Consider the following 27,244-nt stretch of genomic DNA (forward strand, 5'->3'; position numbering starts at 1 on the left):
TGTTTCCTATGTTCGAGACTCAAAATATCCAAATTTCCAGATATAAAACACGACCAGTAGACTCGTTTGATATAATATGCTTTATGAAATGACATGATGATATTTGTGGCCTGTGTCCAATTATTTATATTGTCACTTGCCTGTTGTAATTTTCATATGGCTTCTTCACTATTGTCTCCGACAGCTATAATCGCAGTATCATCAGCAAATGTAGCCATCATAATATTCTCCATTTGTGGTATATCACAAGTGTAAACTAGAAAAAGCATTGGTCCCAGTACACTTCCTTGTGGTACACCTGCTTTAGTTTCTTTTATTGTAGAGTAAGCTTCTTCTTGTTTGACTCTAAACATTCTGGTTGTAATGTACGATTTTAATAGTTCAGTGTGTTGTTTCGGTAGCATTTTGTGTAGTTTATGAACAAGACCTTCATGTCAAACCTTATCAAAGGTGTGTGCTACATCTAAGAATATAGCTGAGCGTACTTTTTTACTTTCGTATACTTTTTCAATAACATCTGTTATTCTGTTTACCTGATCAATTGTTGAGTATTTGTTAATGAACCCAAACTAGTACAAAAGTCATTCGTTTAAGATGAAATAAGAAGATGAAAATAATTTCAGATATGCAGTTCATAATTGTTTTCTCATAAAGATTTCTGTGACGAAATAGACTTTCTGGGTGGAAGATGTTGGAGCATTGCTCCCTAGCCAACTCGACAAATACGACATCAATCAAACCTAGCAATTGTTCGAGTTTTTAACGTGCAACTATAGCCGATGGTTTTAAATTTTTAATTTAATTTAATTATTTGAGTATTTAATGTCCCAGGGGTGGCTTTACTCCAATTCAATTTTAAGTTATTGAATGTCTCTTCATTACTATCAGCGTTTGAGTACTGGTTTCAGATGGTAATTTTCGTCATATTTTAACTTTTAGTAAAGGGAAAAATGCAAATTTGCATACAAACAAAAAAGGGTTATTCTAAGTGCTTGGTGGAATTCTTTTCTGCTCAAACTTGGCCAAACCATTAATTTAGCTTTACTCTCAACAAATAATGAATTTAACAAAAGACTCTCGGCCCAGACTTTGCCACATTCGACTACCACTTTTCTGACTTCTGCAAGTCTTTAGTGGTTTAAAACTAACTTCAAACGTTCACAGAAATCTCAGAATTCTACAGTAACAGAAAAATGGTTTTACTAGAGGTAAGAAAAGGTCACAGATTAAAATATATCATATCATAGATCATTGTTTAAAATGTTTATAAATAATTTCGCTTTGAGAGGCATTATAAGAAATATTTTGTTTAAATAACAGTACATTAAATAAATGGTGTGTTTAATATTTCTGTACACATCCCATCTTCAACCTAACATGAAGACATGAATGAAGGTTGTTTGTGTTTAAAGAAAAAGTTATTTTTGTAAGACCTGCAATAAAAAAGTACTTCGAAATTCAGGGAAGCCCATCCGGCATAATGAATAAATAATTCGCTTGATGTTTGGTCCTATTGAAATTCTAATTATATATTATTAAAATGAAATTGAAATTATAAGTAGCTTGCTAAAGCCCAGAAATATCGGTGCCTATTTATTTGGCTAGCGATTCTTTCAACAGATATTCCATTTAATGATACTCATTATAATTTATTTAATTTCATGGATTAATTATGGAGAGACATGAAATTTTCTAATATAGATACCTCCTATAAACAGTTTTTTTTACTAAATCTTATTTAGTTGATTCACAGAGTAATTTTGTGAAATATATTGAGATATTAAGCAAAATGTAAGGGAAATAGTTTCTTAAAACAAATGTTGCAAAGATAGCTTTGGATTTAAGAAAAAATCATCAGTATGTACATATATTTACAACATACAGAGCAACTGTGTGACTAAAAACTATTGAATAAGCTAAATAGCAAGCGGATCTGATAAAGCAAAAATGTTTACACAAAATTCAATTACATTCATCAAAATTCCGTCTCCCAGGAGTGGCAATGTCAGCCGAGATATTTGCAAAAATTTTTTTTCTTTCCCCATAGAGCGATTTTCTTTTCACCTTTTCAATATTTGTTCAATCTAGGAAATCACTTCATCATTTAAGGCAATCCAAATAGGAGGCATCTCTGGAGCATTATTTTGCCAGTAATCACAGGATGCGAGATTTGCGCTATATAGTGGGTAACAAAGTAATTGAAACACAATTTGTTTAATTTAGTGCTATTACTTCTTTGACTCGTCTACTTCCATTCTTAGTTTATTATTATTCCTAATTAGATTGTTAGTAATATTATTACAGGAATTTTATAGACGATTTATGGTGTCACGACCTCTTTTGAACGCTCAGTTTATTCAGAGCCACCTAAGGACACTCCGAACGGTTTTTTTAATACAAGGGGAAATAAAAAAACATAATTTTAATAAAATATTTTATTTGAATACTAATAACAATTAATAAACAATATCTATTCGGACAACAGATAACTTATTTTGTAATTGCACAATTTTATTGTTTTAAATATTATAAGTTATAAAACTATTATTTAAAACATCATTTGACCAATAGATTCATAATAATGTAATATTTAATTCTACTGAATATAGTAATTAGATGTTACAATTTTGATTATATATATATATATATATATATATATATATACATATATATATATATATATATATATATATATATATAATCAAAACTCAGAATATTTTGTCGCAAGGACGCTATTTGTTTATTTTATATTTAGTTGAAAGTTTCGTCTCGGAGAAAGGGAACTGAATCGTCAACATTTTCGTGCGATGATTTTTTACGATTTTAATCGTGGATTATTACAGCAAGAGTGCATCAATCAACTTAGTTTGGCTTTAGGAGATGAAGCTCCATCAAAAACCACCGTGTATCGCTGATTCAGTGAAATCAGTTGTCATCGTAATTCGCTGTCCGACCAGTTTCGTGAAGCGCGTCCAAAATCGGCTGTTGTGCCAGAAAATATCGATGCTGTATACGAAATGATTAAGCAAGATCGTCATGTCACCTATTGTGGGATTGAAGCATACTTAAGCATTAGTTTCACCAGCACATATGCGATTTTACATGAACACTTAGCTGTGCGAAAGTTATGTTCCTATGGTATGACGTTGGATCCCACACAATTTGACAATCGACAATCTTTGACACAAAGGCTCGTGTCGATTGGTGCAAATGCTTAAGAAATTCAATCGCGGTGCTTCGACAGACGTTTATAAAATCGTGGTAGGTGACGATACGTGGATATACTCGTATGAGCCCTAAAGTAAGCAGCAATCGCCTGTATGGGTGTTCCAAATGAACCAAATCTAACAAAAGTTGTTCGCGCATGAAGCACTTAAAAGAAAATGGTGGCCTATTTCTTTGGGGTTGGTTAAATTGGTTAAATTGCAACAGTGCCTCTAGAGGATCGTAGAACAGTAAATTCTGAATGGGACACAACCATTTGTTTGTCAGAGGTCTTCGATGAAATAAGGAAAACAAACAAGAGACGCCGGATTGTTCTTCATTTGTTATACTGTTTGTTTTTTTTTCCTATTCCCGAAATATAGATGTGACCCTCGTGTATTGTAATGTTCTTATTGTAATACCGTTGCTCAGGGTTTTGTTCTCAACTAATTGTTTTTAAAGTTCATCATTTGCTCATATAATATCTGAGTGAGAATTATCATGGTTCTTTTTTGTAATATTACCATATATACACTTAGTTGTTAGTCTTTTCGCTGTTGCTGTTATACTATCTAGCTCTTATCAGCACGAAGTTGATGGCACAGATTCGTCCGTTTCAAAAGCGTCTGTGGAGCAACGTGTTTCATGTTTCTTTCTGTTTTAAAACATCTCAATTTACTTCCTTTGAAAAATATCTTTTTGGAGACTCTAATGTGGACTGATCAATTGCTGATTCCAATATTTAACAGGTAGCCATATTTTTCTTTTCGATAGGTTAAGCGAAATTATCTGTGAATATACACATATTATGTATTTTAATTCAGTTATCTAGGTAGATTTTAATGAAGGACTTACTTACTACTAAAAGTACAATTAGCGATTGCGTATTGGTCAGGCAATAACATTATATGTTACGTTTGGGTCCATAATCATCTACTTGGTCTGAAATACAAAGAATAAACCGTTCTCTTCGAATATTTAAAGTTGCAGAGCACAAGAGGTTTACTGAGGTTTATTATTGTTTACTTTTAAAAAATGTTTCTGTGCTAGGGTAGAATCTTTTGGAAAATAATTAATTTTATTTCAATCCTTCACAACTTGTAAAATACCATTCATACTATGATTTTGCATTTAAACAAACAATATGTACCTTAAATGGTACAAAAATAATGTTATAACAAATTTCCTTAAAATTATAGACAAAGGTAGCACAACACAAAGCAATAAGCACAATAAGCACAAAGCAAATCAAATCATGTTTATTATATTATAATATATTTTTTCACCATCACTTACAAAGCTTGTTGATATTGCCTGTCCCTAGTCTGGATTTTGGGCTGACTCTTAGGCTTTGACTTTTAGAACTATTTTCCGAATTGCTGCCGTTGTTACCTCCTCTTGTGGGAACCAGGTTTTTTATTTACATTTTGTAAATTTATAATAAATACGCAATAAAAACAATAATAAATTTACATTTACAATTTGAGTTCCTGTATTTGAAAAATTAATTAATCCCATTTAATCTATTTTCATATTCAATGATTAAACCTAAATAGGAATACAGTAAGATGTTTAACTTCAGTTGCATCATCATTTATTATAAATAGGCGAATAATCTTATAATTGTGAACTCAAATAAGCCCCAAGAAAGGATTGTATATAACAAAACGTATTTTTTAATACTGATTAGAAAGAAATTCAATGTACACGTCCTTGTGAATATTTTTACTATACATTTACATATAATCATATTAGTTGAGATTAATGGGGATTCTCTCGATATTAGCATTGGCCTATTGCCGCACAATTCGTTATATTTTGAAACTGATTTTAGTATAAAAAATGTTTACCAATACCACATATTACCTTCCTGTACGTACCATTGTATTCACTCTTCGGGACTTTCACGAAGTACATTACAATGCGAGGACAATATCCCAAACCTTCAAGGAAAACCGACTGGCTCGTGTGTATTGAAACAAAAAATATTGTATATCAGTTAGGAATTTTATTATTATACGTGCTCGGCTATATTACAATCGACATATTAGCATAATCCTTTCAAATTTTCTATTCAGTGACACCAAAACTAAAAAAAAGGGTACCTGTACTAATTGAGCTAATGATATATCATTTAAATTCAAGGCTACGAACAAGTATTAATGTTAAATATTATCTATTTCAGGAATAAGTGGTTCGTGTAACATATTACATTGACAATAAGTTAATTTCTGATTGATGTCTAACTTTTTTCGAAAGATATTTGTCTATATTTACGTGATTATAAATTCTCCATCTTTACTGTTCAATTCTTACAGTCGAAGACAAAGGCGAAGAAGTAACTTTAAATTTAAAACGAGCCAGTTACAATATAAATAATTGAACCCGTACCTTTAAAATAAAATTTAACCAATGCAAATCTGTGCATGCGCAGTTCACCTATTATCAGATCTTACAAACATCAATAACAATAAATAATACTATTATTTCATATAATAATAACGCCGCAAATATCTAAGGATAATAAGTGTCACGGAATAATTCTCAATGGAAAAATTCTTGCAAGGAAAATGTTTAAAAAAGGAAAGAACTGCAGTTCAAATATAGGAAAATGTATTGATTGATTGAAAGGATAGAATAGGACACAGACTAAAAAGAATCGAAAACTTTGGTCTTTTGTAGTGTTGTGAGATATATTTAATACAATAACATAATTTTAACAAAAAAATTGAAACGACTTCAAAAAATAAACATTTTAAAAATAATCATACTAAGGTGGTAGTCGGATAAAGCCAGTTATAGAAAGTACGGCGAGTGTTAATTCTGTTAAGCTGCTAGTTCAAGGGATGCGAATAATTTGATTGGTTTTTCTGCGGTGTCATTATGTCTTTGAGTATATTGTGGATGCTTCTTGATCAAGGCATTTCGATCATTTGTCGGTAGCGTTTAATATTAACTGTTTATCCAGGTTTTAATAATTCATAATATACGACACCAATATGGTCCTTCCAAACACAGAGCAAAGCGATTTGGTCTGTGGGCCGGCTTGGCCTGGTGATAACCATGATTTCCTCTGGGATTTTTGAAATAAATCCATTTTTCATCACCCGTTACTAATCGTTGCAGAAATGACTTCCTTCCATACCTTTGAAGAAGAACTTCACTGTTGAATTTTCGATTTTCTTATCATGTGATACGCATCTTTTGGATCTTTGTAATCGCTTGTAACCATTCACAAATAGTAACTCGGTTCACGTTCAACTTTTCTGGCAATTACTTATCAATTTATCTTTGGTCTTCATCTAATAATTCCTGAAATTCCACATTTTCAATTGTTTTTGGCCTGCCAGGCCGTTCTTTGTCATAAATGTTGAAATTAACACATTAGAATTGTCGAAATAACGTTTCGTCTATTTTTGTGGTTGAAGTATGCTCACCTACCAACAACTGGCAACTTTCAGAGGCTTTTTTCTTTTGATTAAAGAAATGAAATGTAAAGCGTACCATAAATACACGTTTTCAGACATATCACTCGACATCTTCAAAAAAAAAAAATCTATAACGCTGTTATTTTGACGGAACGTAACTTGTGTAGTTGCTAAAAGTTGCGTTGTTAATGAAATCATAATCTAGCATACTTGTGGCTAGTCAAATCTGTTAAAGAAACTACATTCCATTAGGAATAAACAGTAGCCATAGTCAGTCTGCCATAGCTCTGGGGGAAATCTGGACGCGGACAAGCGGATAGGATATTAAAAATGTGCAAAATATTTTAATAATTTTCTTTAATGAATACAATAATACATTAAAAAAAACTAAATAAAAAAGCGGACGCTATTAAACTTTGGTAAAAGTCGAAATCGTAACCACAATAGACGAGAATTCCAACAGCGTACCAATTAATGTGGTTCTCGCATTGCGACAATTCAAACAGTGCTTCGCATAAATTACTTTCAAGGTTTTTCCGACGGCAATATGTCCATACATTATCCATGTTCACACGCACATACACAAACACACACACGCTGACACAAGTTGGACTCAGTAAAAGACCGGGAAAGGATTTTGGGGACGCCTTGACCTTTCGAATGCGTTTTAAACGACTCGCCGTTATCGAAAAAGCTTTTACTCGGTCAACATTTCCACTAATTACTTTAAAAAAATTAAATGAATCGATACGTTCAAATATCACGCACACTTTATTTACTTATCGCGGCGATAATGAATTGTCTACTTCTACGTTTACAAAAATTATGTCAGTTCGTACATTACAGATGATTGTTTAATGTTAATAATTGTTTTCGTGGCCTTGGAATTAAAAGAAATATCATTAGACCAATTAGTATGGGTATCCTTTTGTTGTTTTGGTATCGGTTAATTGAAATTTTGAAAGGATTATGCTAATATGTCGATTATAACGAGTCGGAAAGAAAATAATAGGTTTGGGAAAATGTATTTTTTCGTTAATTTGGGCGGATCCCAAGCATCAAGACTTTTGTGGTACCCATTTTAAACAATTGATTCAGAATTGTCTTATCATTAATACTTAGTTCTAGATATGTTGAGGGATTTTGTCGTATTTTCATGGCCATGAAAAGAGGGTCTATATGATAGTCTCAAACGTAGAAAGGATGGGCTGGTCCAGGAGAGCCATCCACTTCATGATATAGCATAGCTTAGCTGATGGCTTTAATTTAGCTTTAACAATGCCTAAGATGTACTAAAATAGATGGATGACTAAATCGCTGCCGAGTGAAGATTGCTTTTTGAACACCAAAAGGACTCCAAGAACACCAAAGGAAAATTTTACAAAATCGATAAAAATATTTTGATTAATTTATATTGTTCTTAAATATGGTCAAGTACTACCGACAGGATTTCATCATTTTCCAGGTGAAGAATTATAATGCGACCAGTGGTTACCACCGACTTATGTTACAAAAATGTCCGTTATAGTAGGCAACGCTTTTCCTATTATTCAGCTTCCTTTTTTGCGATTAAATTGAGAACCAAATAGAAGTAATTGCGACGGACAATTCCCTTCTCTTTTGATCCCACACCCAACATTTTTCCACATCCTTTTCGACCCTAGCTCAGTTTACACATGCTTGTCACATCTTACCATCTCTTGTCCATGATCTTTAATGCTTCCTGTTGAGTCTTGAGCGGAATCGACAGGAACAGGAACTAGTTAACTTGAGTAGTTAAATAGATATACAGAACTAATTATTTTTATATTGTTTGCAATATATTTATCTTCCTCGGTTTAGAAAGAAGGTTCGATATCTTTAGTAATTTTATAAGTAACACTTATAAATGCTGGTCTCGAGAAGTAATGCGAAAATAATGTGAAATGACAAGGAGAGGAGTAGCTATGAAGTAACATACGTATATAATGCATAGTTATTTTCTTTAAACTAGTAAATAAATAAAATAAAACCCCTTTAAGATATTTGAGAACCGAAATAGCGCGTTAAAAGCCCCCTCATTTCCAATATTCGCGGTCAAACCATATTTATAACAAAAGGTCATGGAAATGTCAATTTACAATCTTTAATTAACCTTGTGTATTATTTCAGCTATCATAATTCTGATAATTTATTTATTACCCAATGCTACAATTAGTATTATTGATAAAATTGTACTTTATTGAAATTACACTAATTTGTTTGTTAATGTTGAATAAAATGTCGTATTTTTAAAGGGTTTTCTTAAGGGTTGTAAAGTAATATTGCTTCTGTTCAAAATATATCATGATCATGAATATGAATGAATATTGAATGAATATCTCTGAAAATTTCCACGGAACTATATGAACTTGGTAATCCCATTATTTTTTTATTTATAACATTATTTTTATTATTTACAGGTCAAGAATGCGGATATTTCATTTGAAACTTTTGCACCAAGTAAAAGGTAAGTTTATATAACAGTTTCAATTTATATTTAAATTATATAATATAAAAAATATGAAAAAATCGCGTAATGTCTAAATCAATGTCGAAAGTAAGCCACAAATAAATAAAAAATGTTTTTTTATTAAAATTATTTTTAATTATGACATTTATTGTTAACATTTACCATTATTTTAGCTAAGTAATAATGTAACTGAAAAATATATCATAATAATGAAACAAGGGCCCATAATAAGCTAAAACAATAAACTTATTAATAATTTATATAGATTTTTTTATATATATTTTAAAATCTCCTTTTACCAACTATTGGTTTATCTGGGCTGGACCTACAGTTTAACGTGGGCTCCGAACCACGGGCATTAAAGCCTACCGACTGGCGAGTGACCAACTTTAGAAATCATCCCAGAAGACATCCGGTCTTACCTAGCCTGGTTACTGGCGTGACTGGGATCATTTTCCTTGTCGAATTTTACACTCTTGCCTAGAATATTCACAAATTTTAAACAATCACAAACATAAATTTACGACCATGCTCCGCAGGATTCGATCCCGCGGCTATCGCAACAGTAGGAAGACTGTCCCATCGCCTTTACCATTGCGCCACCAAGCCGGCTATATACTATATAGATTATTATTATAATCTTTTGCAAAAAATGTATAGTGGCTGCATTTCCATTTTTCATCGAAACAGTACAGCAGCATCGTTATCCCACATATTTAGATGCGTCAGATTCCTGGATTTTCTCATATTTAAAAAGCACATTTCAACAATATAAAACTTATTTAGCAATCTAGTATTTTAACATTTTACTCCACTTCTTATGGAAGTTAAAATAGTTAAAATACTTTCATGTACATTAATTTATTATATGTTTAAAGGTATTTTTTGTAGAGGAATTGCTTTAATTTGTACCATGAACTAAATTTTATATATAAATGATAAAACCAGTTTACCCTTTCGAATATTTTACAATTAAATGTTTATTTTTATTTTTGGACAATGAACAATTTCTCTATACAGTAGGAGTTTAGATAGTTAATTTAAATAGCATTGACATTGCAATAAGCAATGTTTGAATGCTACAATATTTGAATGTAAATGGCTGATTTTAATTATTTCTTCACAATTGGCCATCTTTATTGTGTCGTTTAATTGAAGGCAATTAAATATTATGAAACGCATTTCGTAATTGTGTATGATTTTTTAATGAGTACAAAACACAATAAAATATACGTTTTAATAGTTTTTTCAATGTGTGTTACGCAACTCTAAACTATTAAAACGGTAATAGTTAGCTTTAATTTTTTATTGCTAATATAATATTATAATGAGCATATAAATCTGGAACTGTTTCATGTGTTTTATTCTACGAACTATGAAAATGCCATAACAGTTCTGATGTTAAAATAAATTTAGTTTAAAATTATGTTCCTGAATTTGCATGTTTTTTTTTGTAATAAAAATTTGAAAATGTGTTATAAAAATGTACAATATAATTCGGATAATAGGGGCCTACAATGTATTCTGATCAATTTTTCTATCAAAAATATGTTTAGTTTTTGTCTGTGAACATTTTTTGACGACTTTTTAAGGCCAATCTTTGCCGTTGTCATCAACATTACTAGTTCTGAATCTTCGAAATCAAAAGCGACAAGCATGATCATAAGTTTAAGATTTTCAGCGTTCTATGATTAGCGTGTTTATACACTGAACAATTCAATGATACTAAATGAAAAACTATTATTTTACGTAGTGGAAAGTCAAGACGATCAAATGTAACAATTGTTTATATTCATAATTATCTGTTGCTGCTCAAAATCCATAATAAAAAGTCGAATACAATTAAATACTTTTCATTTTAGGAATCGGTAATTAATTTTAGGGGGTTGTTGTTTTTAGAGAATCACTACTTTTTCAACAATCAAAAGTCAAATAAAGGAAGCGTGATTCGAGATTATTCAGGAGCTGCTTCATATTCAGGCATTTTTGTAAAAATGATGATGTTGCTTTCTCTAACTGTGGAGCATGAATCAAAACAAGTGATAACCAGGAGAAGCCATATCTGGTGAGTGCTTATAATGGGAGGTGTTTCCAATTTATGCTTCGCTGTAAGTCTTTACGAATTTTTACGAAATCTATTTCATTTCTGGTGGGTCCATAAATCATTGATAGAATCGTAATATGTGGTATTCTGGGTTATTGTTGTTGGAAGAATGGCGAAACCTTTTTGGTATGAAAAATACTCTACTAATATGATCTAACGAGTGGCCCAAGTACTTAAAGAACGCCAATTAAAGGCATTACGTCATTCTGACATATATGTGAATGATAAAAAGTAACTAACGTAAAATAAACATCTTAACGATCAGTATCATGGCTATCAATCATATCTTAGTTATTCGGTAAGTTGTTTCTAAAACACTTTAGACTATCTATTAAAGAAACCCAATCCATCCTCCTCAATTTGGAGTGAAATATTTGAAAAGAAGGAAATTTGTTCAACTATGTTTCTAGACATAGATCAAATAAAGAGAGGGCCTTAAATACAAGTTGTCAAATAAATTATCTAGCCAGATTTTCAAATTATCTTTTCTAATCGTCATTTCAGAATAAGATACGATGGTGACGGCTATTCGTATTTGAAACCTATATATGTAAGGTGTACACTAAGATGTTCTTGGACTAATGTTGTATTCATTCTATACTAGTTATATCCCTAAATGTGAAAGAGGAACAACTACCACTTTTGCTGATGATACTTCACGGTACCAAGTATACCAATGGTCAGTGCAAATATACCAAGAGAGTACCAGAAATGCTTGACAACATTGGACTTATTCGGGGGTTGAAAAGACAAAAATTCTTTCAACAGTCATAGTGAACAATCATGTGTGAAAACTATATCGCGTTTTAAAACTTTGTGGAGTGCATCAGTGGGACTACATTCATCAAATACTAATTAAGTTAGGTCTAAAATATTAGATCTGGATTTTAAGAACAATATGACGGAAGGATTTTTTGATCATTAGTTCGATCGATTAATACTAATAAATTACTATTATAAATTATTATATATTATATTAATAAAGGCCCAAAAAAATCCTATAGAAATTAAGTCATATGTATTTGAATGAATACCAAGCGTTATTTTGTGATTTATAGGGACTATGATAAATATAGTTTTAGTTTACACAAAAAATACGGCAGAATCACATTTGTCCCCCCAATGTAATAAAAATCAAGGTTTTTAGATTATTCAGGCAAACAAACAAATGACTATATTTTCATAGGGTGATACATTTTTTGGCCATTTGGGTAAATATATTAAACGTGTTTTTATATTAAAACAAAAAGGAATGAACTTTTTCCTAATAAACTAAATTTTTTTCTTTTTGCGGGACTCGTCTATTTACATTTTTACATGCTTTTCACTCACATTTTCCAAATTTTCCGGAAAGTACTCGAGATGGAAATGACTAGAATATAATTTTAAACTCATTAGGTAACCTAAAGTTTGAAATGTTTTAACATTCAGTTGACAATGGCTCCTCAGAGGCCTGGAAACTTTGACCCTACGTATATAGAGTAATCTCAATTTTTGGGGAGTGATTTTACAAATTGCTTCATCAATTCCAACTTTGTGTGCAACGGTGGTCGAAGAACTCGAAGTATATGGAGGTACGTATATTTCTTGGAGGACGTTATTTTCATCAAAGCTCCTCGATCAGTGATTTTTTTGGCACAGTATGTTTGATTTAGAGATAACAAATTCCAAGTTCTTGTAGCTTTCTTTGGGGTGTACGGTGGAAATGACCTACAGGAATGGCAGTATATTAACTGCCACTGTGAAGCAGAACTGCTATGTACAATTTGTTTTTATGATTACTTGAATCTAGGTATATAACTAGGACGACCCATCGGCCCTATCTCAGTCTCTGGTGAAATAATGTTTATGCATGTCACTGGTGTATTTGTTATTATATGAGCCTCACTACACAACACTGCACAAGATCAGATGGTTTGATTCTTTTGAGTCTGTGTCCTGTTCTGGTGGTATACAAAAACTGCAATTCTTCAATATTCTCATGAGAATGGAGTCTTTCCTCGTGCCCCCTTGCAATTCTCTTGATTTCTTGACTGATTGTGGGTATCTGAATGTCTCGATGTAGGCAATCAGTGCTATAGTATTTGGGTGCGCCCACAATATCTCTCAGGACTTTGTTCTGAAAAGTTTGTATTTTATTTATCTTACTTTTTGCAGAATATAATTTGAACTCCGTATGTCCATATAGGTTTCAGTATTTGCTTATATAATAGCAATTTATTATGTACTGATAATTGTGATTTTCTTCCAACTAGCTAGTACATTTTCCTATATTTCAATTCCAGTTCTTTTATTTTCTTCTTTATATGTTCCTTTCAGCGAAGTTATGCAACAAGATTCATTCCAAGATATTTAGCGTTGTTGTTATATGAAATGATAGTATTACTTAAAGTTATTGGTGCTTATACGGTTTATAAGTGCACATGCACAGATTTACTTTCATTAATTTTTATTTTCCAACCTTGTGTCCAGTTATTTATATTGTCACTTGCCTGTTATAATTTTTGTGAGGTTTCTTCACTATTGTCTCCGAAAGCTATAATCGCTGTATCATCAGCAAATGTAGCTATCGTAATATTCTCCATTTGTGGTATATCACAAGTGTAGAGTAGATAAAGCATTGATCTCAGTACATTTCCTTGTGGTACACCTGCTTTAGCTTCTTTTATTGTAGAGTAAGCTTCTTCTTGTATGACTCTAAACATTGTGGTTGTAATGTACGTTTTTAATAGTTTGGTATTATATACTCAAAAAATGTGTTTGTGGCATACCTGTGTTATCATCCTTTTAAAAGTAAATCAATAATGAAATATATAGATCTATGATAGTTGCTCGTACATTAAAACCTGTTGTTTATGTACACATCCGGTTCTATTGTTTGTAATTAAGCGGTATAATATACGTACATATAGATTACAACTGTCGTACCTGTGCGATATACCGACTCGCAATACTGGGTATATAGACAACCCAGATGCGCATCAATAAACAATGCAGTTTTCAGCTTTTACCGTCTGTACATCAGCAACATTGCCGCGTGCATAAATTAATTCGGATCCGTCACTCGTTGCTTTACACAGGGGCGGGAAGGGTGGTCGGCGCCTGGAAAGGGTTGCTTTGTGGGGAGCGGGAATAAATTTCGGGGTAAATCATGTAGCGAAACGGGGGGTGGGACCGTGCGGAGATAATTGCATACAGCCCGAATTCTGAATATATAGCATATTACTCAGTTAGTGTGTAGGTGCGCTATAACAACCCTTTTGTGCGTCAGTGGTGGAGGGAGGGGTAAACGGGAATGGGTGGGATACGTGGGGGCGATGTATTTCGTTGCCGCAGGAATGGACACAATCGATGGGCGGAATGATGATTTATATAATCCATTTTAAATTCGTCTCTGAGCGTACCAAATTGTTTTAATTTTTTAATACATTATACATTTTAATATACTGTTTTAAAAAAATAGAATATTTGTTTAGGCAATGGTTAATTCGAAATATTAAAATGAAATAAAATTTTTTTATAATCTCCTAGAACGTCAACAATCTGTCCGAGGGCAATAAGTATTATTATATGATTTCAGTTATATAACATAACTATCCTGACATGTAATAGATTACTTCAGTGATCTACTGTACAACTACTTATAAATCTAAATCTTTTTCTAGATGCTATTCTAACTTATTATTAAATCTCATTCTATATGTCTATTAATCAGTTCGTATGGCAGTTCGCGTTTGAGCCAACGCACTTCACTGTCATCGCGCACATTTAACTGTTTGGCGAGTGCATTGGGATGCACTAATAGTCTTTCAGAATACTTCGCACTAACACTCCGAATCACACTCGTTATGGGTGTGATTGGTGGTGGGTTCTATCGGGATATAACGCTGAATCAGTTCGTTGGACACGTAATAAGGAGCATCAACGATGACTCGCCACATTTTATTCTAGAACCTCTAGAGGATATTTATGTTATATTTACTTGTAGTACCCCACAGTTCAATATCATAGGTCCAAACGGGCTTAAGTATTATATATCAACCAATACATTTGGTTTAGTTTAAGCCCAAGCTGTTTACGTTTTGTAACTATATATTTTTTCCATGTCAAACGTCGAAATGGATTCCCAGATATTGATAATGTTGTCTGCTTGCGGAAGTTCATGATTAGTCAATTTTACTGAGAGACATCATTCTTCTACAAAGTGTTATGTTATATGGACAGATTTTGTCTCATTTGCTTTAATACGCCACGTTTTCAGCCACAATTCGACTTTGTTAAGATGAAGTTGGAGGTTTCTTGTGGCTGATATTGGATCCTCTTGTGATGATAAAACCGCTGTATCGTCAGCATATGTTGTAACAGTAGTGTTTCTAGAGGTCGATAGGTCAGCTTTGTACATAAAATATAACAATGGGACAAGAACACTGCCCCACGGAACACCCGAATATATTGGGTGTAGGTCAGTGTATTCGTCACCCTGTTTCACAATAATATATCTATCTGTGAGGTACGATTTCAGCAGTTGAAAGTGCTTATGGGGCAAAAGCTTTTTCAATTTAACAAGCAGTCCTATGTGCCACACCTTGTCGACGGTCTCAGAAATATCGAGAAATGCACATATCGGAGCAATATTTTTTATCGTTTAAGTTTTTGTTAATTTGGTTGACCAATCTATGTATTTGTTCTATTGTTCCATATTTATTACGGAAGCCAAATTGATGGTAAATAAAAAATTATAAAGAAAAAAATAGTGAAATTCTGCTACAAATGTATAATCGCAAGTCATTTCTGCAGAGAATAGTGACAGGTGACGAAAAGTAGATTAATTTTGAAAACTCTATCACCTGTCGAAGCCGGATGATCAGCTTTAAGGCCAAATCCTTTTGGTCGCAAGACTACGTTGGAATCTGATGAAACAGTTAATAGTGATCGCTACCGACAACAAATGGTCCATTAAACTATGCATTGATCGAAAAACATCCCGAATGATTTTGCTCAAAGGACAAACACTTTTTTTTTGGGATGGCATCCATAAATTGCCTGAAGATGTATAGAATCAAATGGCCAATACTTTGAACAATTTTGATGTTCAAAGCTTGATGACTTTCCGATATATCTGGTAAAATTATAAAAAAATTCTCATTTTCTCCAACAGCCGTAATATGACGGAAAAGAATTGCATAACTTTTTTACTTTAATCAATAGAAGACGACTGGAGGATAGAAGATTGTATTAATTAAATGGATTGATAAAAGAAGACCCAGACCTAATTTCAAGAACACAGTTCAGTAGAGTCAGTCAGTCTTCTCGAAAAAAGTTATATGACCGTTTTAATTTCGTCTCTGATGTACCAAACTGTTTTAAAAACTTGAAACATTTGTTTGATCCAGTATTAAGGATTTGGATTAATAATCTTCAATATATTAAGAGGTCTTTTCGGAGATTTTCTTTTCATATTTTCGGAGATACAGTTCTTTTAGTGAGGCCACAGGTAAACCGGCGTAACTTTCCTCGAAACTACAGGTATTTTGGTCTGCAAATTCAAATTTCTTCAAAGCATAATCTTTTAAGAATATACGCTTATAAGGATTTTTCAAAAATTAAATAATTTTTCTAGATATATCTGTTTTCGTGACTGAGTTTCTTTAAAATGGTTGGAATGATATATCGAGTTCTACTGAACCGATTTACTTGAAGTGTGGTGAATTAAACAATAGAAGAACGTATAATTAAGGCTCTTGCCAAACTTCAAGTAACTCGGTTCATTAGAACTTGAGATATCATCTCAGCCATCTGGAAAAAAGTAAAATAACTGTGTCTCCGAAAACAATTCAAAGTTAATTAAGCAAAAAATTCCTCTTAATAGGGCTACCTTACGATACATTTTCAAATTTCTAGACTAGAATATCGCCTTAAGGTTGTTAATATGATAATTTCTGTTTTTTTTTTAAATATTTTGGTCTCCTTTTTACCAACTAGGGTGTATTTGGAATAACTGATTTTATTACCGATTATCGAGTGACTAACTTAGATATCATTCCAGAAGACATCCGGTCTTACCCAGCCTGGTTGCTGTCGTGACTGTCGAATTGGACAATGACAAATATAAATTTACAACCAATGCCGCAGCAGATTTTTCGTCTGGGACAACCGCAACAACCAAGTCGGTCGCAATGTATTTTATCCAAATTATTATCACATACGTATTCAGAGTCATTATTTTCCCCAATTTTTAGGAGACATATGAATTCCGTACCTTCATTGTTTTCTTGGAGGAAATGAGCTACTTCAGCGAATTTTTGGTGGACGTATATCTTGGGCTGCAAGCTTCTGATTAAATTCAGGTAGACTAGGCTCCTGAGAATAGATGTTTCCGCAACTTAAGAATTTCCAAATTCGAAATTTCCAAATTTCCAATAATTTCCTTTTCAGTGACCTTAATCCATCTTAGGGACATTTCTCTCCAAATTCCAATAGACTGAGAGTTAAAGAGTGTTTCTTCAATATCAGAATACTTAAAATTCTTGAATATCTAATACTTACCTGGGCTAGAGATTACCGTGATCACCAATTCTTGAATATCTGCTTCATTTTTGAAATTATTCTCATTCTTTCATTCATTTCCTCCACGGGCTTGAGATGATTTGTTTGTATGAGACTGAATTTTATACCTAATATTTTCTTTTTAACATTCTCCTAGTCACATTATACTGCGTAGTTTATAGTGAAATTTGAAATGTAGTGAAGCCAGCAAAAACATTAATGGCTAATAATAACTAAATCAATATGAGGACTTTTAAATTTTAAATTGATGAATGAGAATTTTAAATGGTATCGTTAATGATTGTGATTTAGTTTTGAAGGACTAGATAAACTTTGTTTATATGTTAACACTTTATTTTTGTTTTTGTTACTTTATTGGCTGTTATGGGATGTCTTCTTGAATAGATATCTCACTCTGTATTATGACATATCCCAGGGGATCACAGCTTTTAAGTTCCCCAGCAATTTTTCAACTTCTCCAGTGGTTGTTTTCCCTTGTGGTTTTTCCTGTTTGTAATCGCATACAAACTTCAGTAAATAACTTTTCGTAACTTTGTTGTAGCGTCTAAGTAAGTCATGGATGTGTACTTGTATTATTTTCATTGAAAGCTGCTTCTTTAATTTATTATGTTAATGACTGGGAATGATGTATCTGAAATATTACAATACCTTAAATATATTGAATAGTTTGGGTGGATAATATAAATAAATGAAAACTATAAATATAGATAATGAGCTCGATAATATATGTAAGTAAAATACTTTATATGTATTATTTTTTCTAAAAAATTGAACTGCCTTTAAAAATAAATAAGGAACCTATTAAAAAATAAAAAATAATCAAACCTTTATTAAAAATTTTTAACACAAAAAAAATTTGTTGAAGTAAAATATGTACATAATAATCGTTGTAATAACTAAATAAAAATAAACAAAAACCTTATTTCACCTATCTGCTACACGTATTTTATATTCGACTACTATCTATTTACAATATTATTTTAACTACTACCAACTGATAAGTTTGAAGTCGGTACGAGCAATAAATTAGATTTGTTCGTAATTTAATTTTGTGTATGGCACAAAATTATATTTTTATTTTTGTACTGTTTGGGTTCAGTGATTCTATTAAATTATTCTAATATATTTCAAATCATAATATCGTATTATTCTTATTGAACAACAAAATTGATTGAACTACATACTTTATAGATGTTTTCTATCATTTTCTAAGCTTTAATTGATTTTGTCCATCAATATATTCAGGTCTACTGATTTATGTATTTAAATAAGTAGTTAATAATTATTGTGTAATTATTATTTGGGCATGTAGAATATTTTCATATATTATTAAATGAGTTATAAGCTATTTGATCATCATTAATCTATATTCGGCACTTGAGGGGAGTGTCTATTTCTCAACCAATACGCTGCTGTTAGGACTTCGAACTTTCTTCGCTAAGTCTCGCCACAGTTCATGGTTAGCTACAGTTGTTCTTGCCTCGGACCTAACATAGTCTGAGGCCAGAATCGTCTATTTTTCATCGCTTTATGTTTGCTGTATATTCTATTTAAATGCTCTATATCACCACAGAAGTATATCTTCCACCTTTTATTTGTATGAGTTGTCCAAACTATTGTAATTTGATTGTCGTATCTCAAACGAATCAACTCAACAACTTCAACATTTTCTTTTTTCCACGCGGACCATCTTAGGGAACTTTAAGTTCCAGCAGCTTGGCCTTGGAGGCATATTATTTCGACGACAGATGCCACTTTCTTTTCTAGTATAACTCCTTCCAAGTATTTGAACTCATGCATTTATTCTAACTGGATTCTGTTGAGATATACAGTAGCATGCGATTCATCAGTTGTGAATACTTTGTGTTCTTTTTTTCATTAGTTCTCAAGCCATATTGCATTACGAACTATAGCATGATAAAAACTGTTTCAAGTTTTTGCTAACAATGTGATATAGATTATTTACGTTTATCTCTAAATCACAACTGTTTTATTACTTATTTAGAGAAATGCTTCAAATAATAACATTGTATAGTTAGATTTTATGCGAAACGCACACATTAATTTTCTCTTATACCATATCAATTATTATTAATAAAAACAACTATATGACGTGCTAAATCAATACTAATAATACATCACCTGTTAATTAAACAATCCTAAAATGGTTTCACAGTCGCTTTTATTAGCATATTTGTCGATATTAATTCATAGGCCGGATATGACGGGATATAAATAAAAATAAATCGACGAACGTTTAATCTGACATTTTCGCCTGAAACGAGATTTTCGAGATTTTTTATCCGAGAAGAGCATTTATCAGCCCCCATTTCACCTTGATATCGCCAACATCTGTCTTAGACTGGAGTAACGCATATTTGATCATCCTTTCTCTAGCTATTTACATGATACATGACCTACGTTTGTCAAAATATGAATTCATAATTTTCGCATTCTGTTATATTAGTGAACTCATTATAGAAAACTCACTAATTTTGGCAGTAATGCTGAAGATTCGTCATTGGTATAAAATGCAAATATTTGTGTTTCAATTTTTAAAATTTATTATAGATATTGTTCCGTTTAGTCTTTTGGAAGAAAGAAAGGAAGTGCTTTGAACCCTTTTAAAGACTAGTAAATATTGTAATATAAAAATTATCATTAATTTTTAATGCCATATTTTAAACTAAATGCTAACTAAAAGGCACATTTTACTAATTGGGTGATGTGGGAGCATATAATTTATATATATATATATATATATATATATATATATATATATATATATATATATATAAATATATATATATATATATATATAAATATATATATATATATATATATATATATATATATATATAAATATATATATATATATATATATATATATATATATATATTATTTTTTAAGATATTAAAACTAACGCTATGTATATCATATCTCTTCTTACAACAATATTTAGTATGGAGATACTAAAGAAATGTATTATTGCCCTTTAAAATACCATGTGTGTTTGTGTGTTTTTTCATCCACCAAAACAAACAACACTTAATTGACAAACAATAGTAGTGTAGGAATGTTCGTTGGGCGGGTTGGTTGGTCGAAATGTGTGGCTGTCGATGCGATTGTTTGTCCGAACACTCACTACTATTTTTGGAAGAAATTAGCACGAGAACTAAAAACACTTGTTGTATAAAGGCTTGTTTATTTTGATATTAAATAACACATGTGGTCGATGGGAAAATGGACAGGTTATTAGGTTAGGTAGAAGTACTGTAGCGCTGTGGAAATGTTACAAGGGGGTAGAGAAAAGAAAAGAAAGCGAGACGTCGTCGTGGTGGTCTTTTAAACCGCATGTACCAATCCACCGGCGTTGCCAACCTTTGAACTTACTGTAGGTGAATGTGTGGTGGCCTAAAGGGTCGTAGCGATCGCTACAGTATAATTATAAAGACGTATGTAAATAACATTAAAATAGATTATCAAGAGTTGTTCAATGTATAAATATATGCAACAATTTGCTTTCTTATTTGCAATATCATCACATGTTCACTTAATTTTTAGTATTTCTGGTGTATTGCTTGGTTGCTTGGTTTCTATCTACCTGAAGTTGAAGGCACCGATTCGCCTCTCAAAATAATTATTGTAACTAATAGTAACATGTATTATAATTTTCAGTTTTTAAACCCCTCAGTTTACTTCCTTAAAAAAATATTATATTTATACTTTTCCTTAATTGTTTTTGAAAATTCCAATGTGGATTAAATAATTTCTATTTATTCCAGTATTGGACTTGTGACCATATTTTCGTTTTATATAGGTTAAGGTAGAAGATCCGTGAATAAATGGATCTTATGTATTTCTATTATGTTCATCAACTATATCGAAAGACTTACTATTTAAGTTACCAGTAAGAATGACACCTTTACCAGACAGTGCTCTTCCACATTTGGAACTATAGTCATCCTATTGGAAAATGCAGCGAACAAGCTTTCCTGTGTTTATGTAAGAAATCATAATAGATTAATATGAAGTACCTTGAGTACCTATATGGAATTCAGTTCTGATAGTGTTCTGCAAGTAATATCAGCATAATGTCTGAGAAGTGTTAGGACCTTGGGATTGCAATTGTCATTAAAAACATAAAATTAAAAGATTCGCAACTAGACTTGAGGAAATATTTCACTTCTGTATTAACACCGAAATGCTGCACCTCTTGTATTGTTGTATAGTGAAATGTACTATATAGTAAAAACACTGAAACTTTTATTGTATTAGAGACTAAGTAATGGCCAATGGGTTTTCCTAAATAAGTAAGAAGTAAGTTTTAAATAATTGTGCAGATAAATTATAAGTTAGTCGACAAAGACTAGTAATAATATATTAATAAATTTAAAAAATAATTGATCTTTGCGATAGTCGCGGGTTGGAATCCTGCTGGAGCGTAGTCGTAAATTTATGTGTGTGATTATTTAATATTTATGATTATGCTTGGTAAGAGTGCAAAATCCGACAAGGAAAATGATCCCAGTCACGCCAGTAACCAGGCCGGGTAAGACCGGATGTCTTCTGGTATGATCTCCAAATTAATCACTCGGCTAGGACCGTGGTTCGGAGCCCACCTTAAAATTTAGGTCTAGTCCAGATAAAACCCTAGTTGATAAAAGCGAGAATCTAAAATATATATAAAAAAGTTAACAAAAATAATTGTTATTGATCCCCTCTAGAAATTTGTTGACCATCGATACTATCGGATTCTAAACATTCTTGTAAAAAGAAAATTGCAGCACGAACAACAAAAACATACAATTACGGTACGAAGCGAATATCCGACCATTCGTCATGCAGATTTATGGGATAATGTAAATTTCCATTTGTGCCAGATAAACACAATCAATCGAAATATAAAAATAAAACACGCGAAACTCGACAAACCGTCGATTTATTTTTGTGTTTGTGTACGGCCGCCATTGCGAGCGGAAAAAAAAGGGAAGAAAATCACAATTCACTTCGGCTAGTCTATTCTAACAAGGCAAAAACGTTTTAATAACATATTTCACGGCCGTTATCGTTTGTTGCCACGCGAAAATAGAATGCATTAGGAAAAAAGCGAACCATCCGAATTTCTGGATCACGAACGGGCACCGACTGTAATTCCAAATGGATTAAAATCTCTTGTTCATTTCGGTATAGTTCATTTGCTCGCGTCAATCTATTTACCAATACAACGGTTTTGTTTCGCGTGAAATGTTTTTGGGGTGTACATACACCAGGGAATACTGTCAGATGTATTTTGTTGATACAATATGCGGAATATATGCAATGTAATGAATGACGTGTTCGAGCGTACGTGGTGCACCTTACGATTTTGTCTTGTCAATCATTGGATCAATTCAATAAGTTCTTGATGCAAAGCTTCGCTGGAAGGGACATGTAAAAAACAAAAGGAAAAAATTAGAGAAAATACGTCTTCTAGGGAAAATAAAAATCAAAATTATCAGTATATAATAAATTGCTGTTATAGAAGCAATTGGTGAAACCTATATAGATATACGGAATTCAACTATGGAGATATTCCGCGAAAAGTAACATAAATATAAGGTTTTCTTAGAATAAAGTCCTAAAAAGTATTACTGGTGCACCTTGATACTGCAGGACTGATTAGTTACATCGAGACCGACCTTCCTATACTGATTGTCACTCAGGAAATCAAGAAAATTGCAATAAGACAGGGTATACTCCATTTACATGTCAATATTGAAGTAATACAACTATTGGATAACACCAGGACAGGTCACAGACTCAAAAGAATCAAACCATTTGATCTTGTGCAGTGTAGTGTAGTGAGGTGCATTTAATAGAAAAATCGCAATGCTAATACATAAACATTATTACACCAGAGACTAAGATAAGGCCAATGGGTCCTCCTAGATATATTACCTACATTTAAGTTATTGTAAATACAAATTGTAGGTTAGTCGTCAACGATTACTAACAACAAAATAAATACATTAAAAAAAACAACAAGCATGATGACTATAATAAAGAATCACAAAAATATTTGTTTTTAAGCTACCTGTTAATACTAAGAGAAGTAAAGGCAGAAAATTTAAATATTCACCATATTAAGTCCAATCAAAACATCAACCAGAAGCGTTACCAATCGTTTCCACATTCTAACGTTTGAGCTTTTTGGAGCCCTTTGATTTTTTTGAATTATTAACCGACTTCAGTAAGGAGGATAATCTATGTTCGGCTGTATATATTTTTTAATGTATGTTCGCCGATTTCTCCGTCAATTATGGACCGATTTTCAATATATTTTTTTTTATTTGTAAGTGTCCTTCCGAGTTGGTCTCATTGGAACCAAGTCAGGATCAGATGGGAGAGGAAGGGCTGAAATTTCAAAGGCACATACAATGTTTTCATACCTTTTATTATCTAAAATAATCAATTATTTGGATATAATGTGATTGTTGAACTGATGTGACAAAAAATCTGAAGTAGCTCAGTGTAAAAGCCATTTGCTTTTTAAGCACTAGCCATATCATATGAGAAGTCATAGAAACATGGTAGGCAACTATTTCTATGGTGTTGTAACAGAGCAGCACTTTCTTTTTCAAATTTGGTTGGAATATTTTTTGAATCACCTAGACTAGGTAGCGGGCCCAGTGCCTGAAATATTCTTTATTTTCAGTCATTTATTCTTTATTCCTATTTTTTCTCGTACTGGCTATCCATTATAATAATTTTTTGAACAAATATCTAACACTAAAAAGAGAAAAATAAAATATTTTTACAAAAAAAAATTGAGGCGACTTCAAAAAATATATACGAAACTCACTAAAATGTAAAAAATAAAGAAAAACCGGTTTGAAGTTGGTGCCGAGTCTTCAAGCATTACAAAAATATTAATTTAAATTTATGTCATAAACACAAAATTAAAAAGGAACCAAACAAATCTAATTGAATATAACGGGACACGGTACCAACTTCAAACTGATTTTTCATGTTTTACATTTTAATGAGTTTAAATGAGTCCAAATAAACTAAATTTGGCCAGAATCGGCCTGTGCGACTGTAACTGAAATAATAATTTTAAAGAGAACACCAGAATTTTTATAGAATCAAAGTGATTGAGTATTCTGGACACAATAGCCATTAAATGTGTCAGAATATTTAAGAAAATCAAGCAAAAATACTATCAGAATAACAGTTGGTAAATAAATTAATAAATTCAAGTATGTTAAGCGTCAGTTGAGAACTGTAAGAATAGTATTTTGGAAATCAAGTTTCCCATATTTGCTAAGACAATCCAAAATTGTATAGAAGGCAAGTCTAATGAAGAATTGTATGATGATTGTTTTAAGATGCAGATGCAAATTCATTTGACCGAGCTTCCAATTTTCGTTTTACATAGATGATAGTAACTACAACACAAACAGATTTTAATGCATGTTTGATTTTCTTGAAAGTTTTGCAGCTCTCTGGAACGAAAGTGTATCCAGCATTGCGCCAAAATTTTTTGTAGTAATGGTATTTTTGATAATAAATGTATAAAAAATATAAAATTTAATAATAGCCTTGCAAACTTACAAGCACATGCAATTGCAATACGTCATCAGGTATTTACAAGACATTACAAAATCTGTGTTTATAGTAGACATGCTTTAGCATATTAAATTTTCCCATGAATTCTTAAACAAGCTCTCTGCTTAATTTATTTTACTTTAGTTAACTTCAGAAAAATATATCTAGTACAGGAAACCAGATATTTGATATTAGCTTTTTGTAATTTAACCATGATGGGATTTGAGTAATACTTGAGTAGTACCACCAATAACACGAATATACTATTTCAAACGTTTTTTTTTTTTGGTAGAAGTAAATTTTATTTCGTGTAAAATAAATACGTACAATTGTCGTAATATAATTTTTCCAAATTATTCATCATTCCTATCGATACGATTAATGGAAAAAATTAATAGCATCAATAAATCAAATACGATTTTGCCTTACATTCTCGTTTGAATTAGAATTGATAAGGTTACATCTGTTGTTTGCTTCGACTGTTTGGCATCTTACTCGCCAATAAGTGATAATCGGAAGGTGCTATGTCTGGTGAGTATTTCTAGATGCAGCGGTGTATCCTTCACAACTGTTACAACGCGTGGCCAAGCGTTATTATGTAAGAGAATGACTTTGTGACTGTTACCCGCTATTGCCGGTCTTTTTTACACCATTATTCCGTTCCATTTACGTTGATAGACATCTGCAATAACATTTTAATTCAGTTTTGGAAATTCGTAATACACTATACGTCGCTAATCTCATCATGTGCACAACAATATCTTGTGGTCATAAATATTCTACTTCATTGTGGATGTGGATGGCTCTCCCCTGACTTTTTACACTCAGGTTAGTCTTTATTAGAATTATATGTGATGCAGTATTTTAAAACTATGTAGAGTACATCCATCATATGCTGATTAAGTTTAGGCGGTTGGAGTTACTAGATAATTAATAACCAGTTGTAATATGTGCTTGTTCGAAATTTTAAAAAATCCAGCTGTTGATTTACAAGTTTACGAAACCGATAACTGAGAATATTGAGAATAACAGCACGTGGGGATTTTGTGTCTTGGTTGGATCTGTTTAAATGAAAATACAAAAAAAGGAAGGTGACCTGTTGATATGGACCCATTTCTATAAAGGATTGCCGATAGAGTGGATAGTAGGGGCGATAGGCACCCAAATATACCATAAACAAATACTTCTATAAATAAAATAATGCATATGAGGCGAAAATAATTACAAAATATCAAATGGACTGTTTTTAATTTACCTATATCTTAATAAAGGAATGTGAACTTGAAAACTCAATAATTATAAGGCGATTTTTATTTAATCACTCCGTGCTCATAGCTATAATTATTACCAAATCACGGTTCATTAACATTTGACTCCTACGCTGCATGTGGATCGAACGAAACCAGTCGTTGATTTGAATTGATCCATGTAATGAATAGAATTATTGTACCGGTGGTGCTAGTAGGCAAAACCTTGACAAAGTATCAAAGTTCGCCAATGTAATTAATCTCCTTTTGTGCACATACCAGTTGTTTTGCCATAACAAATGATAACCTTGATAAAACAAAAAAATAATAATGAAAATTATATATACAGATAGAAAGAATATTTTTAGACTTACATATACGGAGTTAGAAAACTTAGAGCACCAGAGTGTGTAAATTATTGGTTGAATATTGGAGTGACTCAGAAGGTAAATTGATGACATGATTCAACAGAAACGCATTTTGATGATGATTGCGAAGAGATTAGATGAATGTTGAAAAGTATATTTCCTTGTCATTATTAAAGAAGTTAGTATCCATTAGTGATATACTAGACAAACAGCAGAACAGATTAGAATTAGGCCAGGCGCAAAA

General features: G+C 31.9%; 1 protein-coding gene across 1 annotated transcript in view; it reads left to right on the top strand.

The window, feature by feature from the left end:
- Positions 1-27,244, top strand: part of gus (splA/ryanodine receptor domain and SOCS box containing gustavus) — a 457,580-nt gene that overhangs the window by 151,306 nt on the left and 279,030 nt on the right. Inside the window, exon 5 of the mRNA XM_076415445.1 lies at positions 9,074-9,120. The gene's annotated coding sequence lies outside the window, so the exon portion shown is untranslated. The remainder of the gene's footprint in view (positions 1-9,073; positions 9,121-27,244) is intronic.

This window comes from Rhynchophorus ferrugineus, unplaced genomic scaffold, assembly GCF_030347505.1.
Source record: "Rhynchophorus ferrugineus isolate W39M unplaced genomic scaffold, kcgeb_rfMv2 rfM1, whole genome shotgun sequence".
Taxonomy (NCBI): Eukaryota; Metazoa; Arthropoda; class Insecta; order Coleoptera; family Curculionidae; genus Rhynchophorus; species Rhynchophorus ferrugineus.